The sequence below is a fragment of the Pecten maximus genome, chromosome 15, assembly GCF_902652985.1.
Source record: "Pecten maximus chromosome 15, xPecMax1.1, whole genome shotgun sequence".
Taxonomy (NCBI): domain Eukaryota; kingdom Metazoa; phylum Mollusca; class Bivalvia; order Pectinida; family Pectinidae; genus Pecten; species Pecten maximus.
Window position 1 is genome coordinate 23,833,057 of NC_047029.1, and position 14,863 is coordinate 23,847,919.

The following is a 14,863-nucleotide window of genomic DNA, read 5'->3' on the forward strand; positions in this document are numbered from 1 at the left end:
GGGAGGGGGGGGGGGGGGGGGGGGGGGGGTTGCAGAACAAAGATTGCTGGATTTTGGTTTTGGATTTTGGTCATTTTGAGGACTAAAATTGGGGGAAAATAAACAATGCATACATAATTGAAAATGAGAAAATTATTAAGCATATTTTATGACAGAAAAATACTGTTTTCTGTGCCAAGATTTGTATCCTGTACAACTTGCTTTTTGTAAAACAATAAATGTCCAGTACGGTACCTACACCCGGTAAGATTTATGGGTCAAACAGAGGCTGTGATTATCTCCCTTCCCAGTCACCATTTCTGAGGAATTGTATACAAATTACTGATAAAAATGTGGCATCTGGTCTTTGGCCAATACTTTGGAGGGTAATTGAGGAGGAAGGGGAAAAAAACACTTAGAGACTTGTTAGATACTGTATCCAGGGATTAAACAGATAATCAGTACCCTGTGTGTATCACACAGACAACAGGGACTCCCTATCTGTCTATAATCTTTCTCAAATAACTCCAACAGCTTCCAGCAAACTCTGTGGACGTTCTGTATGTAAAAATAACTTCAAAATACCTATTACTGAGCTAGGTTGTAAAATCAGGCCAGGACTGAATTTATTTTGCTAAATCTAGATTAAAATATCATGATTTACATTAAAATGAAGTGAATAACTTGTTTATTTCTCAACAAAATCATGGTAATACCTGATTTATGAAACCACAAATATCTGTTTAGCAGTGCTTTAAGTTAATTGTTTCATAGTATGACATAAAGGAAGATTTTATACTCACATTAATGTTCAATTTCATCTTCTTAGACCTCTGATTCTTATAGAAAACTCCCCAATCTTCATAACTAATATACAGACTAGCAAATTTCCAAGTGCTATGGGAATAACCATGGGAATAACCATAATTCATTGAAATTCCTTTTTATTTAGAATTGAAATACTTATGCAGAAATTAGACCTACCAAGAGATTTTATATTCTGTAACCATGGTGGCTGGCTTTAACTACTTTAGAGACACACACAGACAGCCTGATTATAGACTTAATCTTCTAAATAAGGGTTTGTATCAATCAAATTAAACAGTCATCAAGTATTTCTGGGTCCAGACTTTAACAGTGGGTTTAATCTGCGAAGTTTTACGACAGGTTAAATTTAAGTTTTAAGCTGTGACCGTCCCAATGTGGCATTTAAGTCTGACCATTTTCTCCCATAATTACAGAAAACTTAGTGGAATTCATTGAGGGTTTAGGTAATGGAGGTTATGCACCCAGGTAAACATTGATTACAATATTTAGGTGTACTACAGGTAAAAAAGGTTCTACTTCAGTTAAATCTTCAGTGAGAACAACCCATGGGAGCAAATACATAATTAAAAGTCTTGAGATTTATCAAACAATCTGGGTTCTTTTGAGGCATGAAGATAAAATTTTTTCTCTGATTATCATGTGACTCAGCAATATCAATAAAAACACTGACATATCACTCATCTCCTAAATGGATCCAGAATTATGACAATTTTTGTCATTCCAATGGTAGAAAGCCGAGATTCTTTGATCCAGCTCATTGACACAAGAATTCTGTTCTATGCAAACATTGTTCTAACCCAGAATGGCTGTTCCACATACATGACATACCTGCCAAACAGGCTGTTCCCCTATGTAAGTAATTCCTCCCAAACAACTGTGGAGGTGCGAGGTCATTTATCACAGCCAGACTCCTAGACAGTGACATAAACTCTATGCAACTCAAACATGTTTCCTTTTCTTGTTCCTGTGATAAAATTCCTCTCGGGGTAAAGCTTCCAAATCTTTTAAACATTGATATAATTTCTTATGCTTTCAAGCAGGAATATTGATATACGCGGTCGCAAATTTATATATGTACAGTCTCAAATTAAAAGTTTTGCTTAGTCTTATTTTTCCCTATTGAAATGGTTCAAAGTGCCACTCATTTTTCACTGTTTCAAATGAATGGGCCCAATAAAATGCTCTTTCACATGTCGATGTACCCAGTTTCTAATTCATTTGAAAGATAGATGTATAAGTTTTGGTTCCATGTTCACAGACTTGGAAAGACTTTCTAGAGTTTATTTTGCTAAATCAAGTTATAATTAACTGAAGGGAAGATAATCAGGAATTCCAACAATACTTATATAAGAATAAATGAACACATGACATCAGAGTTGTCTCCCCCTAAAATAGCCCTAAACGTACCCAGTTTGGATTATAATTTTCTTCTGGTTGATATCTGTATATGGCGATAAGGAATTGTCAAATGAAGGTTAAACAGTACAAATACAACAAAGAATACAGACTTAATACCAAAACCATAACTGAAGGTCAATATATTGATTTAACATCTACGAGAGAAAAATATAAACAAAAGTTACTGGAGGCTCCTGAAAGCATCTTCTGCTTTATTGACGACATCCGCCATAAATCTAGGTCAAATCCAGGTAAAGTTACAATCTCGAATGAAAGGGAGGGTGCATGCACGGTGACCAGGGAACCACCAGGCATTTCAACAAACATCAAATATGTCTGACTTCAATTATCAAATATGGAAATGGAATACTTCTAAATGAGATCATGACAGTAAAACTTCCCTTAGTCTTCATCAACCTGCATCTCTCAAAACAGTGTGTTATTAATTAAAACATATTTACAACTTGCATAAACTTCATTACATACCTGGTAGAAGTCTTACATTTTACTAAAGCTGTGATTAGTTTCTGAACCTTTATTTACTGTATAATATAGAGTTGACAATCTTAGATAAACTACCACCTTCCTAAATAGAAAATCCAATCAAACCACTATTAAACCTAAATCTATTATTTAGAGAAACATTCCACTGATCTGTGACAAAAGATGGAAGACTTGTGGATGGAGATCACATATATATGGTGACAGTGTATAATTGGACAATGATAGATCACCATAGAAACCAGAGACACTCTCAGGAAAGTAGGTCACTGGAGCATCTCCTCATCAATTACAGGTGATACACATGTTCAGGTGATACACATGGTCAGGTGATGGGATGTCAGATTGTGAGTGATTTACACCTTAATTAGAACAATTATCATACTGTTAATCAATATCTGGGCTGTCATTATGTGCACAGACATATAGATATCTGGGCTGTCATTATGTGCACAGACATATAGATATCTGGGCTGTCAGCATGTGTACAGACATGATATAGTACATTCAATATACCTGAAGATAAAGTGTATCAATACTATTATGAATATGTTTTTAATTATCCTTAACCTTTGCTCAGAGAACTGTTGATGTAATTTTAAGTGCATGCATCCAGTTATGACAGTACTTAATAAGAATTGTTTCTTCCGTAATGTAGACAAATCAGGATTGAGTACAAAAAAACTGTCTCCAGTATATGACATCAGTATTAAAGTCTTTTATTTCCATATAATATTATATCTATATAGATAAACATTCTTTCATAACATCCCATAATGTTTCTCTTGAAAATAGTTTCGTTTTCATTTTAAACTTCATCTATATTAATGCTTTAAATCTACAACCAATGCAATACCTACTATTTCATACTTCAATCATTTAAATCTGATTGTTGCAGGATAAATGATATGCATATTGTTATACTGATATGTATATAGATACACAGCTGTCAACATCGTCACATGCACACAGCTCCTATCTTATTTCTGTATAGTTGTATTGATGTGACTGGGTGTCAGTAAATATCATACGACATACAAATACACCTGCTATATACTTAATGGTCAAATATCATTATAAATTCAAATTTTCACAGTAATAAAATTTCAGTCTGTAAACTGATGCATATAAACTGTTATTCTATTTTCAACAGCAATCCCTTCCTCTATGCCATCATTCCTCTTAAACTTCCATTTTTATTTTTAACTATTACCAATATACCACTACATTTTCATTTTATTAATACATTACCATAATTATGTAATTAAAATATTAACTGCAAAGTAAAGTCATGGTAGCATCATGAAAATTGGTTTTACCAGAAAAAAACTAAAATCTATACTACATGTATTAAAAAAAAAATCTGGAGAGTGACATTTTTTAATATAATGCAACCTCAGCTTACCTAACCCCTGCATAGGTAATTTCACCTTTTCCTCGGGGGAACACTTTTAGCTGTCCAGTTTCTCAGGGGAACACTTTTAACTGTCCAGTTTCTCAGGGGAACACTTTTAACTGTCTAGTTTCTCAGGGGAACACTTTTAACTGTCCAGTTTCTCAGGGGAACACTTTTAACTGTCCAGTTTCTCAGGGGAACACTTTCAACTGTCCAGTTTCTCAGGGGAACACTTTTAACTGTCCAGTTTCTCAGGGGAACAATTTTAACTGTCCAGTTTCTCAGGGGAACACTTTTAACTGTCCAGTTTCACAGGGGAACAATTTTAACTGTCCAGTTTCTCAGGGGAACACTTTTTACTGTCTAGTTTCTCAGGGGAACACTAAAGTTTAGCTGTCCAGTTTCTCAGAGGAACACCGTATTCACCCCTGTATAGGGAATTTCACCTTTTCCTCAGGGGAACACATAAGCTTTTAGTTATTGCCTGCAGTCTGTACTATGTGGGGAACATTACATTCCTGTGTACAGGAGTTTCCACCTGCTCAAGACACCCACTGTACATACCCTTGTAGGACACTGTTCACCCCTGTATGAGAGTTTTCACCCGTGTCTAGGTTACTCTATTCACCCGACCTGGCCGGGGGACGCTGTACATGTCCAGAAAATGTACTCACCAGACTTTCAGACAATACCATTAGCCCTGGCCTCCTGGAGATGTTGAGCTGCAGTACTCAACACAAATGAGAAATACATTCCACCCAACTTTACTGATCAATAACACTTATATTACCATATGTACAATTCTAAAGCAGATTTCCAATCCTCCATTGTCTATATTTCAACACAACTTGATGAAGACACCAGACCTTATGACCTCTGACTGGTAGGTAATCTGGCAAGCTGTCACAGACTTAAAACTTCAATCTCACACTCCCAGAACAACCAACAATTTGTTGAGATCTGTTGTACCGATTTGATGAATGTGTAATACAAGTCTGGGGAAAATCCCCAACACTCTGTGGCTGTATAGTTTTACAATGGTTTAATATGTCCCATCCTTACAAATGTCTTTTCCATGGTTAAATCTATGACTCTATAGGCCGAGATAATTCTAAGTGATATATCAGGCAGAGTATACATGTGATCACCATATAGAAGATGGATAACAAGACTGCTTTCCCTTCCAAATCTCTACTTATGCATGTCCTTACCAACACCGAATCAGGACTCCAAAGGGAGATGATTCTTTGTGATAAATTGTTATAACATATTTTCAGCATCTTGTGAACTTCAGCAGCTGCAGTCAGTGATCTGGGGTCAGGGGTCACATATGCACACCCTAGCGGTGTTAATGAGATCCCTGTGTAGAAGTTTGGGGGTCACAAACCTGACTATCACTTTCTCACTGGATATGTGCACATCCTCCTCCTCCTCCAGGATGGGAGGGATCTGGGAGTAATAGGGGAGGGATGGAAGAAGGATGTACTGATAAAGAGGAGGTGTGTGGGAATGGGAGATTTAATTAGAAGGAAATAAAGTAAGCATTGGAAGACAGAAAAGCTGAGTGAGATGGGAAGAAAAATAATAAAGACAAAAATAAAAGATGACAGTACTGGTGATAAAGGAGAGAAAATAATGATATATTGTGGTAGGGAAAAGTTGAAAAGTTTTTTTTTTTGTTTTTTTTTTGGGGGGGGGGGGGGGGGGATCCTACATGACTATATTCATTTGTTTTATTATTTTATGCATACACTATAAATGATAACTGTATTGGTCATAATACAAATTTGTGATAATTATCCAAGTGGATGCTATTTATAGACAGTTCCTTTCAGTTGTGCAAGTTGATAGGGACATCTGGCTAAATGTGGTGCCATATGGAATATACAGTGAGGGGCATGAAAGAGATCTCAGGTACAGAAAAGTATTCCAGATATTTTGATAGGTGATAAAATTGATATGATCCAAACACAAACTGGAGCTGATCTCGATCCATCCTTAACTAAGGGTATCACTTGTCAGAGTGTCAAACAGTGGATAAGTTATCTATAGTCTCCACTCTATATAGGTATACCTTGTATTTACATATCTGTACAGGGAAACTGAAAGTGTTTAACACATGGTGGTGATATACCCTAAAATCACTGGATATATGGTCCAGTAAATCTATGTTATATTTATATCCACATTTTCTCCTGACATATAATCTATGAACTCACTTGACTTCAGATTAGGTTATATATCAACAGCTGGCCATTCATGGAACAGTCAGACTATCATAAAAAGGGATCCTGATCACCCATCAAAATATTTCCCATGCCTCCATTGACACAGAGCAGAATTATCTCCCTTGCAAAAATGTCAATTGCCTCCCCAGATTGTGTAAACAGTTTTGAAATATACTTTTAAGTAATATTGGTTGGTCTAAAAAGTGCAAAACAATGCACTTATCGTATTTTAGAATTATGCTGTCCCATAAAGAATTGGTAATTTCTATTACTTCTATTACTAAAGACACAAGTCAAAATTATCTCCCTTGAAAAAGAGTACATTACCTCCCCTAATTTTAACCCTGGTTTAGTAATGTGGATATATATATACATTTAAGTTCAATAGTTTTATCTTTCATAAAATTGTATGAAAAAATTACTTGATCTACCGGGGTATGCTATAAAATATTCCTCATTCCTACTGGCCTACTGGTAATAAAACAGGATTATCTCCCTTGTGTTACTGTCAATTATCTCCCCTGATTTCACAATTATTATTGTATAGTATTGTTTAAGTCATTATATTGTTTTCTTTTGTTTTATGTTTGAATTGCATTGAAGGCAATTCATACCTACACTCTACCATAAAAATATTTGCCATACCAGCTTTTTGTCCAGAGGGTTCAACAGATTGACTCTATATATAATTAAATTACAGTAAGTGTTACAAATATGCCAAGGTATGTGTTACTTGGTGATTACAGTGTTAGATAGCGTAAATACTTGTTATCATTTACGGTACATTACACATTACAATGTACCAGTATGTACACACCTGTAAAAATATGTAGGTATGTATAGATCTAAGTAAAGAATTCTATGAATTTATATCATCCTCAAATATTCACTCTCATGATCATTTGCTTTTTAATTGCCATAAATGCTCCAATAAGTTTGTACTTTCATTTCATTTCAACACATTTTATTGTTATAAAAGAAATGCTATTCTTAAGATATAGTTTTAGCACATAACCACCAGTATTTCTGAACCTTAGTTACTCTAAACGACATTAAATTATTGTAAAACGTTTCTATAGGATATTCTTATTAACAGTTCATATTCAATGTATAATTAAGTTGTCAACAATCCATGCACTTACCAGTATTGTAGCAGCTATCAGTTAGACCCAGCAGGTGAATCTTGTTATAAATGTCCAGCAAACATGTTTTACTTAATTCAGCTGTGATATGTATATATCCATGTACCATATCTATATCCTATTAGATGTGTAACTTTCCCTTCAGCTGACGTAGCCTACGATGTATAGTTCTACGAATGTCTATATCTGTAGGATCATGGGACTTTCCATAGTCGAGGACCGTGTGAATGAGACATGGGATAGGAATAGCCACAATATACAGGATATCTAAAGACAGCTACAGGATATTCTCAGATTTCCTACTATTGTCAAACAGGATGTGCTATTTTCTGTTCAGGTGTTACGGAGTTGACGAGAACATCAAAAGATACATACAGTATCTACAGATGTCTTTTGATAACAGACACAATAGAAAAAGTCTTATTACCAAACAAGGTGACAACAAATATATCACAGGTGTTATACTTACATTTCCTTCTCAAGGTACAATAGTTAAACAGTTCAGAAGTCCAATATCACTATTATCACTCAACCTCAATTATGAAGACACAGTTGACATGCAGCATCGTTAACTGAAATCATTGGTACCCTGAACTATCTCATATACCGCTGTATCCTTCCTTAATGACCATAGCTGTTGATCAGACATTAATGAATGACACAAAACCAAATCCCATACATCCCCTTGAAATATTAATCCAATTCTTGTATTATATTAAGTTCTTATTATTGAAAGTTGGTATTAATATCACAAAACTATAATGCACAAAGGCTTATTTTAATTCCATTTAATTTTATTTCTAATTTTTTACAGAAATTCACACTATACTGTATATGCAGGGGACACTTGTAATATTTCAGATGTCATTCACCCAAAGTAAAGGTTTAAGATGTTATGTAAAAACCTATCTTTTCAGACAGACAAAGATCCGGGTTTCTTTCCAAACGAATCCATGCTAAATATAAACAGAAATACTTGATGAATCATAAATGACATACATTTCCATTGAACCCAGAGACCTCAGTTGAACTTTACTGAATGAACACAGGACAAACGGTCTCCAGATCCATTATCAATTCCTGGTCACCATTTCTTGAAGATTTACACGTTTGTTTACAGAACCAACATGATATCAGACAAGAAATAAATCACCTTCCTGCCAAAATCTCTGTCAACACCTACACTTGTTGTCTGAATCCTCCATTTTGTTTGTCCTCTCCAGGACTTGATCGCAGTGTAAACAAACACAAGTTTTAATCATGTCTCCCGACACATTAGCCATACAGAGGAGAATTCGGCTTTTGTCCTCAACAGGAAATGACAGAAATAGACAGACACATTTACTTGTGGAATTATTTAGAGATTAAGATAAAATTAAACCATTAATACTGGCATGGAATGTATTTCATTCATAGTATAAGAATCACCCATAAGAATACTGAGTAGCCTCTATATATTGCAAACTTTGGCCAGGCCCCTCGGTTTCATCAATATTTCTTTTATAACTTATGGAAATTATTGAACTTAAAATTTCCTGTAGCAAAGCATTACAGAATTTAAGGGAAAATATCTTAGATAAGGAACCTTCTTATGTTCTGTATTGCAATGTTTTAATTCTTATAGAAAATTCTAACTTAAGGAATTTGATTTGTAAGTTAAGAAATATTGGTGTGCAGACAGGACATGCATTTTTGTCATCCCCAACCCCTGCTCCTATAAATATTGATCATTGTTTCAGACGAAAGTGAAAATCTCCATAAAATAAAGCTGATAATCATTGTTATAAATACATCTGCTCTTCTGTTCTGTAATGGATAATTTCACATTAAAACAATGAAGATCAAAATGATTGAAAGTCAACTAATTTGTTTTTAAGCCCTAGCTGAGAGCCACCACAATATTCCTCTGGGGTATGGATCATGGAGATAAGATATTTTCATCATGTTTTATCACACAAACTCCCTCTACCAACACACAGTGACATCACCAGGGGAGATAACAACTATCTGATCCTGGCCAGCTTATCTTTGCCCTGTGGTAACATTAGCAGCAGATGTAGGAATCAGGGTGGCATAAAGATTAATACTATACTGCCACCCCTAGCCTGACCTTCCCCCAGCCCTGATCCCCAAAAGATACAAGGAAACGCATATGACCTTGACCTCCACCATGTAATGTCAAAAAAATTATATATTCTATGCATATATACTGTCCAGTAATAGTCTACATACCTACTTATTCAGATTATATCAACTTAGCAATTCCCTAGGGTCAGGTCATAATAAGTAATGATTAGCTTACTTGGCGTATTTTAGTTATCTCAACCATAGTCTATATATATTTAGAGTGTTCAAACAAGAAAGGTAATTTAGGATCTAATTTTTACCTGTGATATCTATTTTTAGTGAAGAGATCCGACATGATTGATTGATGATGTTCCAGGAAGATTAGGGGAACAGAGATCTATGATAAGCAAGGTGGGGCACTCAATAAATGTTGAACGAGTTGTAAACCTTTAAATGATGTTATGACAGAAAGTTACATAGATATGGTGACTCTTTTTGTTAGATACAAACATTTTTCTTTGCTCTAATTGGCACAAATTGTCCTAGAATGATCAAACCGAAACATTATTCTACCGCTGACTGTCTCAACCTGCTTGGCTTCTCTAACTCTATCCCGATCATATTTGATTCATAAATTATACATAAATTAATGGGTTAAAATGACTTTAGAGACTTTTTAACCTTAAAAGTACAACTATTTATAAACTTTTATAATTATTTTAACAGTACTATATGGAGGTCATTCCAGAGTTAAAAGTATTATCTGGATGGAACATATTTCCTACTGAAACCTCTAGGGTCAACATTTCATTATTTGTCAAAAGCTCTTTCACACAGAACTGCACCCAACATAAAAAAAAATAACCCATTATCTGATGTGTCGAGTTTAAAACAAATTCATCATCTCCTACATGACTAGTCAAGTAGAAAGAAATACAAACTGTGGCAACAATGTTCACAGGTAACGATCGAGACTGAATTCACGTCACAAAAAAACGACCCAATACAAAGTTACTACAGAGTGAAAACTTCCCCAATCATCAAACTCCTGGTATAGTTATTACGGTAGATAATAACGTGGAATGTTAATGGTATGTGGTATTTCTCAATCAAAGGGATGGACATGTAACTATGACACTGCTTTTTAAGGACAGATCTGAGGAATTTACAATCAAGAAAATTGCTTCTTTTATTTAACAAATTCAGTGGAAAATATGTATTATGATACAGCTGTGTGACATTCCTCCTCCATTTTTACAGTTGTTATGTAAATGATGTCTGGTAAAAAAGCTGTAAAAATGTACAAGTGTAACAGGAGAGGAGAAAATGTAGCGGCCGGAACGGGGTTCAAACCGGGACCTCCAAACACTAGCCGGATGCTCTACCAATTGAGCTACCTGGTCACCGATGATCGACCCAGTCCAGTCCCGCTACACACCTCCCTCCTTTTTTCCAAGTCTTCGCCCTCGAAGACACACGAGACCCTTATACCACCACCGTGGGTATTTTAGTTGGGCGCCAATTTTGTAACAGGAGAGGAGAAAATGTAGCGGCCAGACCGGGGTTCGAACCCGGGACCTCCGAACACTAGCCGGATGCTCTACCAATTGAGCTACCTGGTCACCGATGATCGACCCAGTCCAGTCCCGCTACACATGGATCGTTATGTCTCTCCATGTTGTTTATTTAGAATCATTCACCTTTTCAATTAATGCATTACAGGTACGTATTAAAGAAAAACATTATAATCGACATCTTCATTTTTCATAAACTCCAAGATTTGCAAAATGAGCAGTGATGACTAACAAAAATAAGCCATGAGAATAAATGATGATTTAAAAAAAATTCTCGTAAATGAATTTTTCATAATTTGAAAATTTGATTCAGCCTATGGTTAAGTTTACAATGCTTGTTATGGTGATTAAGCTATATACATGTTTATAGGTACGGCAGAACCTTGAACTTTAGACAATCCGGGACATAACATGTTGTACATATATCTGTAATTTGAATCAGCACCCTTGTGAAACATGACAGATACAAATGCATTTTAAACAGCATGTGTGCCGGTGTTAAAAGGATATAAGAAATACATATCAATTATGAAGCCGTTACGTTAACAATTATTCAATGTACTTATGTTATAAAACTATTGTTGAGTTACGTACGCGTACTGTTACAACAGGATCTTACTGTGTGTTTTCTTCTTAAGATCTTTTAAGAATCTGATAAAACACTGAAGTACAGAAAACATCCGTAAAACAGAAGTCCAGGGTGTGTTTGTGATAAAACTTCATTGGAAATGTACTTTAAATCCAAAGTACAATAAATACATTAGGTGTGATCTCACGTTTTAGCCACGAAGACCTATGTCTCTGTCTGATATCACAAAATAAAGACATTATGAAATATTAAACCAAATATAGTAATTCAAACACGAAGATGTAACCTTATAAAATCACTGAGGGAGACTTCATATAAGTCAGACTGTCATTGTGATGGGACAGTCACGGAATCTACCTGACAGAATTAAAATGTCTTCTAAATCTTTTTTTCTTAGCGGCCCCCAGGGATGTACTTTAAATGTTCGCTGTGTGAAACGTTAGAACCAGACTAAGTAGATAAAGTTGTCAAAAGTTTTAAATCTCTGCCGGCATGTGAACAGTTAATCATACGATTGTGTTCGCAGATATAATCAGGGGGTGTCAATCGAATTTCTGTTACTTTTTGAACTCTCCTGTGTGTCGTAGTGAGCGCGCTTTGTTGTTGTCCCCTCTTAACATCCATTAGAACTAATTGGGGTGTTTTGGCCCCTCGGGGGTCAAAATAACCGAAACCGGTAACAATGCTGGCCATACAGGTACATGAATACAGGGGAGGCCCGGACAGCGAATTCACACCTTTACAAAGTGTATTGGTCGTAAACAATTTGCAGGTTATTGCATTCCCATACCTGTCAGAATACATTGATATTATATTGTTGTACTGGGGTACAACCCTTCACCCCCCCCCCACAGCCCCTGAAAAGCAACACAGACCTGGAAATGCTTCTTGCTAAACCAACTGTCCACAAAATAGAGCTCCATGCTATGTATAATTTCCTAGCTTTGTAATATCAATTGATTTTTTTATATAAGAGAACAGATTTAATGTTTAACCTGTTTTTGTATATAAATTCTCTATATCAGTTACAGCCTTTTGATCACCAAGTCTATACTAACAACAAATCACAATCTAATATAAATTGAATCAAGCCGATCCTTTCCACTGTTCAACTATACTGGACTTAAGTCTACTCATAGCTAGTGTATATATAACCATAACAGTTTTATACCCAGATTGAATACGGTTTACCTTAGTACAACCCATACATCTGGGCCCTGAGACATACATAAACATAGTCAATCTATCCTTCGATCAACAGGTAACATTACAAATGGCTAGTACATTAATGTGGACGAAGCATTAAGGGAGATTTTATGACCCCCTAAAATATTAATACATTGTTACCTATATATGTACTTGTAGGTCTTAAAAACCATATCTTGGTATACTTACCTTTTTTAAAAGTCGATATCCAGAATATCACAGTCAAATCGATCCAGTTAACACTGTGTGTATACATCCATGCTGGGCCTGTGGCAATATGTCCCACTAATAATCTAGTACCACAAACTCTGTCACGCTTCCCACCACAATCAAACACTTCAACCAATGACACTTTGGTATTTTATCAAATACTCACAATAAAACAGGTGAGAAAAAAACTGAATTTGCATGTAAACATCCAACGTTCACACAGGTGAGTTAGATTTCACACGTAAAGAATTTACAATTTTAAAATCCAGTTTTCCACTGCCGCGACAATTAAAAGGAAGTTAAACTTTCACCTGGATAAAATTTGCATAGAATTAATATCAAATATTTCAACGGGGCTGTTGATTTAGGTCCACCATCTACCTGTTGGATCCAAATTACAGGTGAGGAACTCCGAACTCTCTGTTGCCGGGGTTAGACGAGGGTTAAGGGTAACCGTTCAATACAATCCACGTTCTATTTTCACCGGCTGGGTATACGTACCCTATGATCTGACTGAAGTACTATGTAGTACTAGAAGAATGAGCTCAGGTATATCAGTACTGTCTGATCATACAGAAACCTTTAACATTACAAACCAGACAAGTCCTCATTAATGGTCTACCTGTACAGGTAAAACTATACATACACCTGGACAGGTAGTAACAGATTAGGGCTGCCCTACACCATACCTTAGGGCAAGGACTGACACCAACTAATCAGGGTCACACAAATGCTTAATGGTGCTTGGAGGGGTATAAATCTATATATACATGTATACGGTAAATATATATAGAAGTACAATTATTCCTCTGCACACAAAATGTCACATTAACAATGCATCACAGACTCCCTTATCTATAATTTTTACTGTATATTCCTTCTGTGAATATTTTGTCATTTCAATTGAAAGCAACATATTAAATGTTCATATATTACATTCTTGCCAACTTTTTGAAATTTTCATGGGGAAATTTTATAAACTTTCAAGCTTCAGATAAAACAATTTATAGACCGTCTCATGACCTACGAATACCTTAGAACACTAAACCTGTTATATCATATACTCAAAAAGTCTTTATCTTTTTTTAATGGAATTTCTACAAATTAAAATATTCTACTGACAATTTAACTGACAGATTTTTCGGGTCCAAAATCAGGAGCCTCCCTCCCATTTATAAGGATGAATGGCAAACACAAATTGTATATACAGTCAAACTTCGATGTTTCGAAGTTCAAGGGACTAACAGAAAAACTTCGATACAGCGGGACTTCGAATTATTCATGGTTGACAATAGATCGATGTTTTCTTGATAATTAAACAGAATATGTATCGGTTACAAAACACTTATATCGCGTTTAACAGATAAAACAAAAGAAATACAATGCACACTTACGTAAGTCGTTAGGCTTTTCTGCTAAAGACACGTGCGTTTACGTTATGTGCATATAAAATACGGAATGCCGATCGGTTGGAGAATGCATGATTGAATGACAAATAATCGATTTACTTGGATATTTATGTATAAGTTTGAAACGTGACACTTTGAATATGAGTGAAGCCATCGCTAATTGTTTGTGTTTAAAAATGGTCCGGTTGTTTTACAGTTCCGTAAAATTTACTCACCGAACGCTGATTTCAATGGCGGCGGAGATTATCAGAGACGACTACCGAAATGTTTTACCGGAGTGATTAAATGTCATGGCTTCTAAATACACTTTTTATCTATCAATTTGATCTGATTATT

At 35.4% G+C, this 14,863-nt stretch overlaps 1 protein-coding gene across 3 annotated transcripts in view; it reads right to left on the reverse strand.

Annotated features, from left to right (window-relative positions):
* The window catches only part of LOC117343900, a 100,316-nt gene that overhangs the window by 45,579 nt on the left and 39,874 nt on the right, over nucleotides 1-14,863 (reverse strand). Inside the window, exon 1 of one of the 3 annotated variants that reach the window (XM_033906455.1) lies at nucleotides 13,098-13,610. The exons of the other annotated variants lie outside the window; for them this stretch is intronic. The gene's annotated coding sequence lies outside the window, so the exon portion shown is untranslated. Of the gene's footprint in view, nucleotides 1-13,097; nucleotides 13,611-14,863 lie in introns of those variants that run through there. 3 annotated transcript variants of the gene reach the window in all.